The sequence below is a fragment of the Dermacentor albipictus genome, chromosome 9 (assembly GCF_038994185.2).
Source record: "Dermacentor albipictus isolate Rhodes 1998 colony chromosome 9, USDA_Dalb.pri_finalv2, whole genome shotgun sequence".
Lineage (NCBI taxonomy): Eukaryota > Metazoa > Arthropoda > Arachnida > Ixodida > Ixodidae > Dermacentor > Dermacentor albipictus.
The window spans coordinates 15,350,809-15,369,218 of record NC_091829.1 but is presented as its reverse complement, the minus strand read 5'-3'; the positions used below and the strand labels follow the sequence as shown (position 1 = coordinate 15,369,218).

The following is an 18,410-nucleotide window of genomic DNA, read 5'->3' as shown; positions in this document are numbered from 1 at the left end:
ACAACTACTGCTTTGGGGGAAGGTAAAGTAACGGGTAGTATTTTCTTTGCTCGCCTTGTTAGTTTACGTTCTTGTTGGTTTTATTTTTCTTTATGCTTTTTCCATTTTTAATTCAACAATTATTATGTGTTCTTAAGTTAGCGTTGCTTCATGTCTGTATCAGCCCATGGCTTCTGAGCTTCCCCCTTGGACAGCCTCGGGAGCTCCTCAGAAGTTACTGCTTGAGTTTTTTTCCTCGCAGTGGACCTGCCAACTGTCCTGTCCCGTGGCCATGATCCCGTGGCCATCGTGTCTAGCGACAGGGGTGTGATCAGTATTGAAAACCCAAAGACGATTCAGGTGGAATCGCAGAAGGCTTTAGCTCACTTCCGACATATCACTGAGGTTCTCCATTTTGTCAAAGGAGGCATATTATGTTGCTCGCCACACCACAACTGTGTCAAGGAAATACTCAATTATTCAACATTCGCTTCCCATCCAGTGACCTGTTTCGTCCCACCAGATCATGCTAACTCTAGAGGCATTGCCCTAGGTTTTGACGTCAGCTTAACCACTGAAAAGATTTTAGACATGTTTTGGTGGCTATTGCAATCTCTTTTAACGGTGTAGCCGAGTTATTAAGAATGAGAGGACTCCTACTGGGTCAGCCATAGTTACACGCGCTGGGACGACGCGTCCGACAGAAATTGATATCTGGCCCCTAATTTACAAGGTTGAAGCTATGGCTCCACGCATTCTACAATGTAATAAATGTTGGCATTTCAGTCAGCGTCAGGGGCTGTAGATCTGTATTCCGCTGCCATGGTTACCGCGACAGCGACAATCTTAGTGATTGTTCGTCCAATGAAGAAAAATGCTGCCTCTGGGGTAGTGGTCACCCCGCGAATTACTCGAATTGTCCCGCAAGAACCCAAGAACTTCAAATTATAGAAGTACTTGAAACCAGAAGTTGCCCACATCGCAAGGCTGTTGCCAGTCAGGAAATGGTTGCTGAATCAACGCTTTTCTATGCTATTGCGATAGTGGTTGGTAAGGTGTTATCAAAATCTCTGGAACGACTAACATCAAGTCTGTCGGAGACTCTGGCTCAAGTGTTGACATCCCAAATGATTCAGCTTTTCAGTTCTGCAGTGAGTCCTAATGCTACCTCGCAGGTTCCTATTAAACCACCTACACCGAACGCTGAACAGCTGATCGATCATTTGCAACTTACTGTAGAAAACTCTGAAAATACAAGACTATCAACTTCAACTCAGTGTGCCGACAACAGATGCTTATCTGGGTCAGTGTCCCAAAACAACCAGGATATAGAAATGCGTCTCCCGACGCTTAAACGCACAAGTTTACCTAATGATAACTCATCTATCTCGGTACCGTACTGAAAAATCAAGGAAGTTTGTTAACGATAATCTTTCTAAGGCAGATGCTAATACTAATTGTTCCAGCTCTGTCCCTCAAGGAAAACCCACAAAATACGGTAAAACCAATCTTTCGAATATTTTTAAAAGACAGTACTTTAGAGCAGGCGGTTTCTAAAGTAAGCATTAATTCATCATAGGTTATTTCAAGGTATTACACTGGAACTCCATTTCCATTATTTCTGTAGCAACAGATTTAATACATGTTTGTTCAATATTTTCTCACGTCGTTATTCTTTTGCAGGAAACTTGCCTCTCAAATGGCCAAGATTTTTAGATAAGGAATTATCGTTTATCTTTATTAGACCATCCATCGAGAGGCGCAAGACTTGCTTACTTGGTAACTACTAAAATATGCCACAAAGCATGAATATACTATCAGTATATGTCTACAAAATGTGAGATAATAGCAGTAGATGTAACTCTTCCTGGTTGTTACCCACTTTCCTTAGTTAATGCATAATTGCCCACAGGTGTTCTGAAAATTCGTTAACTCGATACCGTCGTCAAATCTTCAAGGAAAGAAATTGGGATAGTCGGAGCCATTATGTCGCATCATGTGTCCTGGGGTTTCAAAAGGAACTCATGTGGAAAGCGATTTTCGGAGTGCGCAGTTAATCAAAATGCTTGTTCCTTAAACGCGAAAGTAGTTAGTTTATTGAAGGTCCTTCTAGATCAGCATTGGATCTAACATTCGCCAGTTCGGATATTTCCGTCACTTCCTCGTATACTGTCGACTCTCCATCAAACAGTGACCATCTGCCTATTAGGCTTGATAATGTCATCATCATCAGCCTGGGTACGCCCACTGCAGGGCAAAGGCCTCTCCCATACTTCTACAACTACCCCGGTCAAGTGCTAATTCTGACCTTGTTTTCCCATGCAAAATTCTTAATCTCATCCGCCCTCCTAACTTTCTGCCGCCCCCAGCGACGCGTCCCTTCACTTGGAATGCAGTCCGTAATCCTTAATGACCAACGGTTATTATTCCTCCTCATTACATGTCCTGCCCATGCCCATTCCTTTTTCTTGATTTCAACGAAGATGCCATTAACTCGCGTTTGTTCCTTCCCCCAATATGCTGTTTTCTTATCTTTTAACGTTACACCCATCGTTCTTCTTTCCATAGCTCGTTGCATCGTCTGCAATTTAAGTAGAACCCTTTTCATAAGCCTCCATGTTTCTGCCCCGTAGGTGAGTACTGGTAACCTACAGCTGTTATACACTTTTCTTTTGAGGGATAATGGCAACCTGCTGTTCATGATCTGAGAATGCTTGCCAAACGCGCCCCAGCCCATTCTTATTCTTGTGACCATGTCAGTCTCATGAAACGGATCAGCGGTCACTACCTGCCCTAAGTAGATGTATTCCCTTACCACTTCCAGTGCCTCGCTACCTATCGTAGACTGCTGTTCTCTTCCGAGACTGTTAAACATTAGTTTCCTGCAGATTAATTTTTTGACCCACCCTTCTGCTTTGCGTCTCTAGGTCAGTGAGCATGCATTGCAATTGGTCCCCTGAGTTACAAAGCAAGACAATATCATCATCGAATCGCAAGTTACTAAGGTATCCTCCATTAACTCTTATCCCCAATTCTTCCCAAGCCAGGTCTCTGAATACCTCCTTTAATCACGCTGTGAATAGCATTGGAGAGATCATATCTCCCGGTCTAACACCCTTCTCTATTGGGATTTCATTGCCTTCTTTATGGAGGACTACGATGGCTGTGGAACCGCTATAGAGATATTTGAGTATATTTACATACGGCTCCTCCACACCATGATTCCGTAATACCTGCATGACACTTGAGGTTTCGACTGAATCAAACGCTTACTCGTACTGTATGGCCCCTTATTTCTTTAGTCTCCGGCGTGCACTTTTGTCAATTACCAGAAATGGTAGAGTCTCTTGAAAACATTCAACTCTGAGATAACGGTGCCGGATGACATGAAAGCCATGAGGCTTTGCTCCGTATTAAAGAGTTCCTTTAAAAATTTTCAGTACATTGTTAACTTAGGTAAAAGTACTACCTCTCCTTGGTGCAATTCGGAGTGCACGCGGGGTACTAGAAGATGAAAAGTCGCTTGGAATAATCTACTTTGCCATCAGTGTCCATGTAACTAGAGTATATAAGTTCGAAGCTGATGCATGCAAGAAAACAGTGTCGAATGCCAAAGACGGGTGTGATGAAAAATATCGTGACTTACTCTCTAAGACCACCAACCAAAAAGCTTTGTTGAGATTCCTTCAATATAGAACGTTCATACCGACACCAGCCAATATTGCGTCGCTATTCTTTCAAAACGCGAGATATCTGCGTCTTTAGAATTCATAACAGAGAGCTTACCGTAGCGCTTAATATCCCGTTTGCAGAATAGGTCCATCGCAGATGACTTTGTGGCAGTCACAGTGCCAGAGTTTTCAAATATCGTTACATCTCTGCCTGCCTCAGCCACAGCTACGGACGGAATTTCCAATGCCATGCTAAAAATTTTGTTTGCAATGTCTCCTGAAGACCGCCTGAACACGGTGAATTATTTTCTAAAAAAATGCTCGGATTCCTTCACAATGGAGTGCAGCCAAAATAATTCCGCTACGTAAAAAACAAGGAGCTGACTATAATCTTGACAATATTAGAGCTATTTCTCTTACGTCAAATATGGTAAAACTTGTAGAAAAAGTTTTACATGTGCGCATGACGGATCATATACCTCAAAATTTGCAACTGAGCCCAAGTCAAACAAGTTTCCTGCCTGGTCTCGCCATTTGGTGCACGCATGTAGACTTGGGTCGAGCTATGGAAAGAAGAATGATAGGTGTAACGGTAGGGGATAAGAAAAGAGCAGATTGGGTGAGGGAACAAACGCGAGTTAATGATATCTTAGTTGAAATCAAGAAAAAAAATGGGCATGGCAGGACACGTCATGAGGAGGGAAGATAACCGATGGTCATTAATAGTTACGGAATGGATTCCAAGGGAAGGAAAGTGTAGCAGAGGGCGGCAGAAAGTTAGGTGGGTGGATGAGATTAAGAAGTTTGCAGGGACAACATGGCCACAATTAGTACATGGCCTGGGTAGTTGGAGAAATATGGGAGAGGCCTTTGCCCTGCAGTGGGCGTAACCAGGCTGATGATGATGTAGACTTGGAAAGCCGTATGCAACTTGCTCGGCATAAAAAAGAACTTTTCATTTTTCACAATAGCAATAGACATCGATTTCCTTTACCTGTCTTTCCAAACATGCCTCTGTACCCATAGACATGGCTTCACAATCTCCATCGGTCACTAAATTTAAACAAGAGTGCAGTCTTGTGTTTCCGCTTGCCGGGCATATACAGTTATCCTTAATATATTATCGGAGAAACACTCCACAGGTGGAGTCGCTTAAGTATTTGGGCATTCCATATAACGGAAAACTTAACTGGTGTTCTCGTCTAGAAAATATTGCAACGAAAAGGACACGAAGCGTAGGTTTACTACAAAGAATCAGTAACCGGTGTTGTGGTATGCGAAGTGACACACTATTTACCATTTACCGTATCTGTGTGCGATTCTAGAAGTTGGCTGTGTTTTGTACTCTGGAAGTGCACAATATAAAATAAGACCACCTGATGTTCTAGAGATAAAAGCTCTTCGACTATGTTTAGGTCTACCTAAATTCGTTGCTAATAACGTGTTACACCAGGAGGCGCGTCTACCTTCTCTTCACATGACATTCCACCTACTTACGGTTCTAACCTACTCAAGAATTAATCAATCGCCTCTACGACGTACACAACATGCATTTATTAGTCAACCAAGTTCATTTATTGAGACCACGTGGCCACGGTTACATACTCCACAGGTTGTATTTGGGCAGTAAAATCAATACCTTTAAATGTTCGCCTAAAGGAAATCATTTTGTTGGATAGTTCAGCATCGTCACTCAAAATTGAATTTGCAAATATTTTTCCCCTCAACGCAAAATTGCTGCACCCAACATATTTGAACATCCCTTTGCAAGACTATTTGGCCGATTTGCCAATAAATGTAGTAGCGACTGATGCTTCTTGATGTAAAGAGAAGGTAGGGATGGGAATGTACTTACCATCCCTCGAGTGGCCTTTCTCACTACACCTGCCAGATTACACTTCAATTTTTCAGGCCGAACAGAGTTCTTGCTTTGCGAAAGCTACCCCATCATGCTACAAAAGTTTTTAATGTCCCTGATTCTCGTTCTGTATGCAGCGCCCTTAACGTGTCTACAAATTCGACAGGTCTGAACACGTTTTATACGTTAGTTAAGCTCCACTTAAGTTTAGTTCATTTAGTATTGCTACCAGGCCGCCAAGACAATATTCTTAATGAAATAGCCGATGCTTTAGCGTGAGCTTCCTTAAAAGGTCCGATCGTATCTGTGCTGCCGGCAACTGTGCATATCACTGCATCCAGGTATAGGCAGTTTTCTTTGACCGAAGACAAAAAGAAGCCTCCCATTAGTAAAGCCTACCTACTTTATGCACCTTATTCATTATTACAACCGACAATATTGTCATAATCAGAAATTCAAAGTATAGTTTACAAGGCTACCCCCGTTGACGTTTTCCATCACTTAATTTTTACTTGCACAGGTGTGATCTTGCAGTATCCACTTTATGCTTTCCTTTTCTATGAGCCGTTATCCATCGATCGCTTCTTTATTATGGTTTCGGTGGTTTTCTAGTCACCGAAAACGATGTTTAGCAACTCCACTTGGAAATCTAGGATTGTCTTTATGTAGTACAGTTATAGTCTCCCTTGGAGCAACAGTACTAGAATACAGCCACAATAGCGTTCGCAGAGCCATTTATAATTTCTTCTGTGACGCAAGAAGATTGCCTTATTAATAATTCCCGTTTTTCCATGATTGATCTATTTTTCCTTCAATAAATTGTAAATATAGAAAACTCAAAGTAAAAGCACAAATTCACAGTTATATTATTATTATTATTATTATTATTATTATTATTATTATTATTATTATTATTATTATTATTATTATTATTATTATTATTATTCAAAATTTAGCTTTTTCAATTTTACGTCTATATTTTATGTATTTTACTAATAAGATCGTGTTACTATTCCTTTCTAAGCAAGGCTGACTACCTTATTACACAATACTTTATTTCATTTATCATCGGTTTACTTCTCATATTTCATTATTTCATTAAAAAATTATATTATAAATATATAATTAAAATTATAAATAATGTATATATTATTATAAATTATAATTATATTTCATTAAAAAAGGTACATGGCAGCACCTCTAAAGGAACAATTGTCTGAAACGGTGACAACGCTATGGGGGAAGGCAACTCCAACACAAATATGTACTAGGGATAACTTTGTTATGGCAATAAATAATGTTCGAGAAGGTAATAACATACTTTATGACAGTGATCAATGCGTCTAGAAATGTAGGATGGTTTTGTTCGAAGCCTATTTTTAAGCAATCAATTGTAATAATAAATTCTAAGAAACAAACAAATAAAGCGTCATACTTTACGATGTTAAGGACAAGGTAAAGAAGGGACATCTTTCAATGCTGCAACGGTGGCGCTATAATAATGGTTGTAAATAATGAAACGTGACGCGCGGTGTTGCACCGCCTCTGAGCTTGCTATAATTCGAGTTCGAGACCTGTATTCCATACAAGTACTGCATATTTTAGTTTAGCTGGTACCAATGTTTTATACAGCAGTAACTTGAGCAATACAGAAGCGCAAAATGAAATTCATGGCAGGTAGGATAACATACGACTGTCAATGCTAGCTACGTAATAAAACTCTTTTCTCCTTCGAAGTTAAACAAGCTAGTTATACAGAGCCGACACATTTAAAAAATTAGGTCGTTTTACGTGCCAAAACCACTACATCAATACGAAGCACGTCGTAGTAGGAAACTCCGGAAGTTCGGACTACCTAGGGTTCTTTATCGTGTGCCTAAATCTTGGTACACGGGCGTTTTCAAATTTCGCCTTCTTCGAAATGCGGTTGCCGTGGCTGGGATATGATCCCCCGACGTCGTGCTTAGCAGCTCAACACCACAACCACTAAGCAACCACAGCGGGTAGATACATTAGAACTCAATGCTATTAATGTGACAGGTAGGATGACTACTATATTGCAAAACAAACGCCCACAAATTTCCGTTCTTTAATGTTTCATTTTATGTCCCATAACTAACATCGTTCGTAAATCTTATTAACATCGAACTGCAGGTTAGGTACATCTAGGTCACTGTTAGTTTGTCTTCAACTCGCAACGAATCATCCGCAGAGAGACTGATGCAAGACGTTGTTTTCATGATGGACAAGACAGAAAAGCTCGCAACCAAACAAGAACTTTACGATCCAGATTGTGAGTACGTAATTAAGAGAGTAACTTCTCTGTAAATTATAGACTATGCGTTTTTGCTGCTCCTTGAAGCATCTAGAATATGCAGTTTACAAAGGACTCCTTGTCAAAGATGGTATGCCAGTCGTGAACGAAACTCAAAAGTTTTGTTGCACACGCAATTTTTTTTAGACCGTGTAGAGCATCTTGAAAAAATGTATTATATTCTGGAAAGTTAGTTGTATGACAGGCAATTAGTGTTTCCTGATTTTAGATGGTACATTGGTAATTGATACGGGTCGATAATTATCACGAGGTTGCTTGTCACGAACTTGAAAAATGAAATAGCTTTCACCACATTCTCATCATGAGGAATACCGCCAATTATACGTTAGTATAATTTCAAACTTAGAACTCATGTTTTTCACACCACATGACGAGGCTATATTAAAATTGTTCAAATATTTTAAAACAAATCCATTGCGTTGGGAGAAACAGAAATGTAGCACAATTGGATTACGAAAACTGGCGTCGTTACCAAATCACAAAAAACGCAGTATTTACGACCGTAGCATTTTCTTCGCTGATGATAAATGTTCTATCCAATGTCTTAAGTGTGACGCCGTGAGTACATCCTTAATTATAGCCTTCCGAAACTGCCTCGGATTGGTATTAAACATAAAACGGAGGGTATTATTAAACAATGTTCCTTCTGCTGATGTCAGCGCTTTTTTTACAGCACGCAGTCATAGAGCGGTAGTTATCCCAACGTAACCAAAACTTTACAATTTCATTAGAACGAAAAATACGTTTACTCTTGATGGGTGGTTCAAAACAAGGTAGGTGTTTAATAGTCCGCTCTGAGAAACGCTGGAAGATTTCATGCAAGAAAACAAACTCCTTGCAAGTAAGATCATCAAATTCGGCAGGTCCACAACTTCTTATATGCGTAACATGACTGCGCTCATGCTTGATCAACTGGTACATTTACCGTGAAATGAAGCATAGAGTGGCAACTCCGACCAGGGAGATAATAAATGGAAATACAGAGGGCAGGCAGCGTAGTAAGCAGATTTAGCACACAGGAAGTAGATGATGCAGTGCGCACTGATGCCTAGTACAATTTTCCTTGTAACACACAATCGCCATGTTTGACGCTTGGGCAGCTATCAGCTTGTATGATGATTTTTTGATGTGTACAGTTCAGTCTGAAGAGCCGCACCACGAGAACTTGTCTCTATTGTTTATATTCTTTAGTGCCTTCGCCTATTTGTCTTTAATATTTAATATTGCAAGGCCTGGTATAGGCCGGCATCACAACAACAAGCTTGCGATATATATATATATATATATATATATATATATATATATATATATATATATATATATATGTTATCACTCGGCAATGTTCAATATATATACCTTTCGTTCGCGTGATAAAGAAGTAAATTGTCTTCATTGCACTCGCAAGAAAACGCAGCTGTGGCGACTGCTTTTGGATAGAGGCACAATGCAGAAAGGCGCGCATCCATACATCGTAGTGTGCGTTAAACAACACCAGGGAGTCAAAATTAATCAGGAGCTCTTCTATGCTATATCGCATAGCAGCTGCACGATGTAACCACCATTACTTTTCACGAGTCTTGTCTCTTAAGAGTTGATTGGTTTTTAAGTGTTTCCATTTGCTTCAAGCAAGGTGGTTTTTAGCTGCCTGTCTGCTACAGTTCACGCTAGCTGAGGAAGCTACAAAGCTACATGCACATTGTACTTCTGACTGTAGGGCAAATAATTGTGGACCCCTGCTGTAAAAGTACATATATATTTCTTTTGTGGTGCATTCTGTGCATTTAAGTTCTCTGTACATGCCAGAGGATACAAAGTTTCGCAATTACCGCTTTTTAAATTGGTTCACAACTCTATTCAATGTGAAGCAATGGTTCTAAATACTTGTTCACATGTAATCTGCCAAATACAATGTAGAGTACTCCTTGTAAGACAATATTTTTATGGATGTTCCGCAGTGTAGCAGTTCCGGCAGCCGCGTTTAGTACTGATGAGTTTGCTGTTGGTGAATAACAGAAAATTGTAGCAACAAAGACCGTTTGAAGGACCCTTCAAGCTTGTCTGTAAATTTGTATACTGCAGCAGTGATGTCATTTTTTGACAGTTAGCTATGTCTATCTAAAGCCGTTCTAAGAACTTCGAATATCATCGCTGCAACTGATTTATGGCTACTTCACACAACTATGATTCGTACATTTAACAGGCGCATATTCTGTCCTGCAGGACCGCTTCATTCACTTTTTGGGCGGTATTCCAGCGCCCACATGGACCTCGGCCAAAAAGAGGCTTTGGGCCCCGGATGTGTGAACGCCATCCTAAGCATCTGTGGCAATGAAGTCAGTTCAAATATTCGCCTTCATGGCAGGTCATTTAAAGTAAATTTTTGTGAATGACTGATGCATGCTGTCTCGTCCACATTCACTGACACAATGCCTCAGGCTACTACAATAATTTTTGAAATTTTTCCTCCCTTAGGCTAACAACATGGCATCTTAATTTGACCACAGCGACATTAAGAATTCAGTATATGTCGCTGCTTGCCTGTGACTTCAAAGGACAAGTTTGAAAGGGCTGCAGAATACATATCAGTGTTTGAAAACATCGTATTTTGCTACCAGATACATTTATATGTCATTCATGTTCAAGGTTACATTCATTCTATGGCCACCTGACTTTCTGCAAGATTTTTCTTAGGAACTGCAGTCTGTATTAAGCTCCGTCCAATCCGAATATAAGAACTCTCCCATAATTTTGGCCGGTGATTTTAACTTTCCAGGCACAGTGTGGTCTGCTTTAAAATTCCCAAGCACGCGCCAGACACGCGATTGGGCAGATTTGTTGACCTTTTAGAACATTTTCATTTGTCTCAACTTATCGAAATCCCTACGCTGCACAATGCTATTCTTGATCTTCTTCTAATAACCCACCCCGAACTTGCTACCGTGTATGTACTAGAGTACATCAGTGACCATCGTGTCATACATTGTGCCTTTAAAACGCAAACCGTGAAGGAACCGGGACAAAAAAAATATTTATGACTATTTATGCAAACGTATAAAAACTGTTCGTTGCAAGTTAACTGCATTCGTTTTCGTGACGAGTTGTTAAGACTGCGGGAGATATACATTCCACAAAATGGATCTATGAAACAGCAGACAAGCCATGATTTACTCGAGAGATTAAGCGATATTTAAATAAAAGAGAAGCCATGGTTTACTCGAGAGATTAAGCGATATTTGAATAAAAAGAAACGTTTGTTTAGAAAACCAAGAGGCGCGAAATCTGCTAAAGCTAAGTCAGAATATTTATCATTTTCTAAGGAATGTGCATTGCATATTGCGGCTGCCAAATATAAGTTTTTCAACCAGGATATTTCGCAATTTCCAAAAACACATCCAAAAAAATTTTGTAAGGTCATTACTCCCGCACCTACAAAAGAGTTACGTGTTTTTGACGCTGAGTCTCATGCTGCAATTGATGTCATGGATGTTGCTAATCAGTTCAATTTATTCTTTTGTAGTGTATTTAAAGACGGAAGCCCCTAAATATGTCAACACATTTTTCTGATAGTTCTGCATTTATGAAATGTATTACTGTGACAAGTGACGGTATTGTGAAAGCTATTGAGCGTTGGCCATCATTTTCTAGTCCTGGTCCTGACGGTATTTGTACTGAGCTACTAAAAATCACAAAGCACAATTCTGCTCTTATACTTACACTATTGTTTCAACAGTCTCTCGACAACGCCGAAATTCCAAACGACTGGAAATTGGCACATGTGATACCAATATATAAAACAGGCGACAAAAACAAGCTAACGAACTGTAGGCATATATCCCTTACGTCTGTTGTATGCAAACTACTTGAACACGTGTTATCTTTTCAAATCATGCAGTACATGGCTAACAACAACATTCTATTTGCAAACCAGCATGGTTTTCAACGAGGCCACTCATGTGAATCCCAGCTTCTTGAACTAACTACAGACATTCACCTTAACCTTCACGAACTTACACAAATTGACACCATATCTATATATTTTGCTAAAGCCTTTGACCGTGTGGCTCATAACCACCTCATATATGAAAGGAAGCTGATTAAAGTTGACGGAAAAGTAATAAACGGTGTCAAAGAATATTTAAGTAACAGATGACAAGCTGTCGTAATTAATAATGTACGTTCGTCATTTCAACCTGTTCAGTCCGGTGTGCCTCAAGGTTCCGTTTAGGGACCCACTCTATCTTTAATTTATATAACTGATATTCATAAGGGTATAGACTCGGAAATCCGGTTATATGCCGACGACTGCGTTCTGTATCGGCCATTAAAATGTAAGGCTCACTGTGACAAATTACAAAATGACCTGAACAGGATTGAAAGATGATGCTCAGACTGGCAAATGAGCGTAAATACCTCAAAAACTAAACTTATGAGATTTACTGCTTGCAGTGAAATTACGAAACACACATACTTTCTTAATGGTGAGGCTCTAGAAACTGCAGAATCATTTAATTATCTAGGGGTTCATCTTTCTCCGACTTTGTCTTGGCATAATCATGTGGGTTGTATTGTTTCCGCTGCATGCAAATTTCTTGGCTTCATTCGTCGAACGCTTCGTCAGGCTAATAGTGATATCAAGCTTCTTCCATATACCACCGCACTTCGTTCAAAGCTTGAGTATGCCTCATTTATAACCCGCACCATCGCATCTTATTAACAAATTAGAATCTTTTCAGAACAAGGCATCGCGATTTATTACAGGTAACTATTCACAACATTCAAGCATCACCAAAAATAAAACCTGGCCTAGGACTCATCCCATTGCCCACTAGAAGAAAGATATCTCTGTTAACTTTCTTCCATCGGCTTTTTCATCACCCAAATATCTTCTCTCAGGCACACATCTTACTAGCCAAAAGAAAATTCCCACGAATTGATCATGAATTTAAGGTCGAACAACCATTTGCACGTACTAAACTATTGCAGTTTTCATGTCTGTACTTAGCCATTTCGGAATGGAATCATCTCCCAAGTAACATAGCCGAAATAACTGAGCATATTATATTCAAACAAGCACTTAATGAAACATTCGGAAATTAGAAACATTAAACATTTCCTCCTGCATTTCTTTAGATGTCAGAGGATGCAAGATAATGGTTTGTATAATGTAAGAATTATTGCCACATCATGTCGAATCAGAAGTGATGTAAAGGTTGCATAGCATTTACGACTTCATATAAGGATATTCGACTTACATGCACGCTGCCTTATACCTTTGTATATCAGTTGTTTCCCCCCCCCCACCCTTACGTAATGCCCAAGCGGGGCTTTTAGGGTAAATAAATGAAAAAACAGTACCAGAATATTTCAAAAAAATTTGGAGAAAGCGCGAAATGTCACGAAGATGTTTCTGAAACGCACAATAAAGTTGCAAGCATGTTTCCAGAAGGCGAGACAGAAAGTTGAAAAAACGTTTATAGGACATAGGTCGAGGAATGAAAGTTGTTAGAATGTTACTATAAGGTTTCTGAGAAGTCCTAAGACGGTTAGTAAATCCTGCTTTTAATGTTTGAAGCACGTTCGTTCATCGTTTAAAGAATGTTTGTAAATCAATTTTTATTCAATATTGCTGGCCAATAGTCGACAGGATATTGGTACGAAGTTTTCAGAAGTTTGAAAACGGCATGAACCTATTGAATAAACGGTTAGCAAGTTCTAGTAACACTTGTCTAAAAAATTTCATTCAACGTTACTAAAAATTATTTTATGAAAGATTCACAAGGCAGGCGTTTTCCAACAAGCGAGACGGCTTCTGGAAGAAGAATATTCACTATGAGTAATATGGCCTGACATGAGTTGATTGCTCAGTGAAATAACTTTTCTCTTTTACTTTAAAGCTTGAGAATTTAAGGATACAATGAAAAAAGGAGAAAGGAGTAAGCGCGTTCAATCTAAACGGCTGAAAAATATCGAACAATAGTTTTCAGGGCTGATATAAGATTGGTCTCAGTTTGCTCCCATTTTTATTTAGGATATGAAATGTTGCGAATGAATGGGTTGTTGCGTGGATATTTATCTTCGAGTTTGCTGACACCAGACGGCAAAAAAAGCGCTTTTGTCTATCATCGCCCGGGTATTGCTATATATATATTAGCCATGTGTAAACGTTACGAGCCCAGTGTCTCGTAACGTTTACATCTTTCTTCCATATTGCCCATCCGTTTGCTCAAACCTGCGAGTTTTGATTTTATACTTGACTTTAATATCGGTGGATTGTTCAACTGACGTTTTCGAGGACTGCAATAGGAGGATTTGCATTTCTTTGATAAAGCAAAACGTGATCTTCAATTACCTTGCAGGACCTTCAGGTAGTGTTTCGATATCCGTAAGTTAATCGGATCTATTGTTGGGCCTATGGTTTGTCTCAACAACCACCGAACAATAGGGCCAGTGAAGAGGTTAAATATTCATAAAAGTCAAATATTCTAATGAAACAGCCGTGGGCGTGGGAACGGCAATAGGAACTAGTGATCACTGTTTTATAGCGTGTAACAAAATTTGAGCACACACCTGCATCGAAACAGGAGCCAGGAGAACGGGCCATGTCGAAAGTGCTGTTCTCGAACCCACGGAAGGTAAAGGGCGCGCAGGGAAGCTCTTTCGATGTGCCTGGCAGGACGATGCAACCATCGATGTTGCTGAATCACCGAAGACCAGCTTTTCTGGTGATACCACGGCACAAAAACAAACGTTCACAGCGATGCAGGGGCGGATTGTGTCAGCACTATGCGAGGAGACGCATTCCAAGTCGAAGTGTTCTGTCCATTGATGACGCCAACAGGAATGCGCCTGCGTGACAGAGAAGCCGCGGTTATCGCCAACGTAAAATGTGAGGTTCGCGTTCCCAGTAAATGTGTGCATTATTTATTTATTTATTTATTTATTTATTTATTTATTTATTTATTTATTTATTTATTTATTTATTTACACATACTGCAGCCCCTTTATGTGGCTATTGCATGAGTGGGTTAGACAAAGTCATACAAAAAACAAGGAAACAATAACGTTTAAAAATTCGCGAGAAATAAGGCGGATGACACAAATGAAACTCAAAACAACAGCAACACTGAGAGCCAGTACAAAAACGAGAATGAGTCAATACACTGTAACAACAAGAAAGTACATAAAATCAGGTGTAGTTAACTTTTAACAGGAAATCGTTTAGTGGCAGTGACCTAATTGTTCCGGGAATAAGGTTCCAGAATTCAATAGTACGTGGGGAAAACATGTATTTAAATTTATTACATCGAGCAAAGTAAGGCCTAATATTAAGGCTATGGTGACTCCCACTTGACCGAGGAATCATTATCATCAGCCTGGTTACGCCCACTGCAGGGCAAAGGCCTCTCCTATACTTCTCCAACTACCCCGGTCATGTACTAATTGTGGCCATGTTGTCCCTGCAAACTTCCTAATGTCATCCGCCCACCCAACTTTCTGCCGCCCCCTGCTACGCTTCCCTTCCCTGGGAATCCAGTCCGTAATCCTTAATGACCATCGGTTATCTTCCGTCCTCATTACGGTGGGACTACGGTGGCTGTGGAGCCGCTATAGATATCTTTCAGTATTTTTACATATGGCTCATCTACACCCCGATTCCTTAATGCCTCCATGACTGCTGAGGTTTCGACTGAATCAAACGCTTTTTCGTAATCAATGAAAGCTATATATAAGGGTTGGTTATATTCCGCACATTTTTCTATCACCTGATTGATAGTGTGAACATGGTCTATTGTTTAGCAGCCTTTACGGAATCCTGCCTGGTCCTCTGCTTGACAGAAGTCTAAGGAGTTCCTGATTCTATTTGCGATTAACTTAGTAGATACTTTGTAGGCAACGGACAGTAAGCTGATCGGTCTATAATTTTTCAAGTCATTGGCGTCCCCTTTCTTATGTATTAGGATTATGTTAGCGTTCTTCCAAGATTCCGGTACGTTCGAGGTCATGAGGCATTGTGTATATAGGGTGGCCAGTCTTTCTAGGACAATGTTCCCACCATCCTTCAACAAATCTGCTGTTACCTGATGCTGTTACCTGATGCACCTGCCCTGTAGTTTCTTTGAATATTAAGAAGGCGACTTGTATAGTTGATGGACGCTGATCGAACAGTTGAACAATTTGTCTCCTGCGGCACGTTGCAAAGGGAGCGAAGTGTGGCATGACTGCCTCGCTAATCGGAAGATCGCGAGAGGCAGTGCGTGGGTGACGCGCGGGCGCGATTCACAGCAGCCGCCGCAGACAGACCTCCGCTCATGCAACGCTTTGTTTCCATACAGGCCACGCCCGCTACTCCGGCGCCATATCGTAGCCACCGCCGGCGTAAAGCCCCATTTTGTGTGGCACTGCGATTTTCTTCTCTCGCTTTCGCCATACTATCCTCCTTCGCATTCCGCCTCGTGGTTCCGCTGCACCCTCCTCGTCCGCTTTACTCCTCGCGCTCTCTTCGCAATCGCCGTCTTTCATCGCCCGCTGCACTCCACGTTCGCTTTCATCCTTCGCAGTGCTCTTTCACTCGGTTAGGAGGGGTGGCGCGACGCATGCCGTAAAGAGCGGGTGCCTAGGAGCTGCACTTTAAAATAGGATAGGCTTAACTCCCTGCCCCCCCCCCCCGCGATCGGCTGTGTACACGGGAGGTCCACCTCTGAATGGAGACTACAACCTCGGAATGCGAAATAAGCATTCTGAGCGTCCAATTTGATCCTCTCGGAATACAAACACGTTAAAGTGTGAAGTAAAAATAGAATTATATGTGCCTGTCTCAAACTTACAACATAGACGTATATGACAATCACTAAATAAAGAAACAAGCATTTGCATTTTTTAGATGCTTGCTGACTCTCCTTGAACGCGCAAATTATGACCACCAGTGCGCATAAGCCACCCGTATCAGCAACATTTGCATATCTAGCATAGCTGCCGGTTTACGGATAGTTGAATTTTGAGGACCCTGTAAAAGGCAAATAAGACCACACGTGTTTTCTCGAGCGCCTTCAACAAATTTGACGATACAGTCCAGCACGAGTTCGCGAGCAACGGCCTGTTCATTTTGATCGCAGATATTTTCTTCCCCGCTGTGCGCGGTTGCAAGATAAGATTACGCGCCGTGAGCGACAAACGAGTTTATCAAGTGGAAGCACGAAAGCGCACTTCTACGGCAGACATTACGTCATCCTTTCCCTCTGGTACTAGAAATCAAAGGCAATCAGGCGTTTCTGGCCACGTTTCCAGCCGCATTGAAATGGTCCTTGCTAAAAATTTGCGGGATAAAGATAGGCGATCACGGGTGCAAGCTGCAAAGGGCACTTCTGGCGCCAGATAAACTGCAGCAGCTTTAGTCACCAATATCGCAGGCTTGAAATAATATGCGATTGCGATGAGCGTCTTGCCCGTTTCCGGAAGCACGCTATCATGCCTTCCACGTTCCGAGCTGAGCTTCATAATAACTGTTCATTTCCGTCCCAGTTTAAAAATTTCCGCACTAACCAGCATGTTCTCATTAAGCTGAGTTTCTGTTGGAGCAAGTAACATGATAACAGTGCACAATAACTCAAAGAACACATGCGCTAAACATAACCAGAGCTGACTTTCCGCTAGAATTTTAGCCCATAAATACGGCCAAGGCGAGGGTGGGGTGGGCATTAACAATAACATGCCTGTTGAAAATCTGTGCATGCCTCGTTGCATACAAAGTCTTCCTTGAGTCTTTTTTTCTGCTACATTACGTTGTTTGAAGACCTAACAACTCAAGTAACAGTGCTAATCTTACACATAGCACACGTCGCAAATCATAAACGCTAAACGTTTCGCCCTACAAGTTATCGTGTTGAAAAAATGCTCGGGTGTTCCTGAGTGTTTACATATTTGCGTCGACGATCGCCGTAAAGCAACATCGCGTCTGTAATCGACGTCTCATTTAGCGTCGGGACAATATTCCGCCCCGGTTGCGCATTGTCGAGCATGACTAGACGGTTACTCAATGCAGACAGTCCCGTCTAAGAACGTCATGTGTGGATTTTAATTCGCCTTGTCTCGAGCGGATCGCACCGTGGGCTAAATCTACCTGCAGCCACCACCAGATCATGACCCCGTGGCCTGTCTTTTAGTCCGTTTAGATATATTAAGACGGCTGTGATTTCTGGCAAAGCTAGGACAGAATTGGGAATAACGCTGCCCAAGAACAACAACAAGCAAAGCGCAATAAAAGTACGCAGAAGCAATCGTACTTTTCGTAACAACTATCACCTGTACCGCACCGAAAGGGTCGCTTGTAAATTATGACAAGTTTCCATAGTAGTCGAAGCGTCCATCTTTCCAGTGGGCATCGAGTGGCAGATCGATTGGTTCTTACAGGTATTTCCTAATTAACGTGCCTGTAAACACCATCTCGTACGTCATACCATGGTCAAGAACAACCACATATTAAATGTTTCGAGCCCAATTGCGAGAGTTTTTGGACAGTCGCACCAGGGATCATTTGCGGGGGATCAGAAGGTTCTGACGCACGACACAT

At 41.1% G+C, this 18,410-nt stretch overlaps 1 long non-coding RNA gene across 1 annotated transcript in view; it reads right to left on the bottom strand.

The window, feature by feature from the left end:
• The window catches only part of LOC135903739 (uncharacterized), a 68,044-nt gene that overhangs the window by 49,236 nt on the left and 398 nt on the right, over positions 1-18,410 (bottom strand). The window contains exon 2 of the long non-coding RNA XR_010564918.2: positions 14,411-14,689. This is a non-coding gene — a long non-coding RNA (uncharacterized lncRNA). The remainder of the gene's footprint in view (positions 1-14,410; positions 14,690-18,410) is intronic.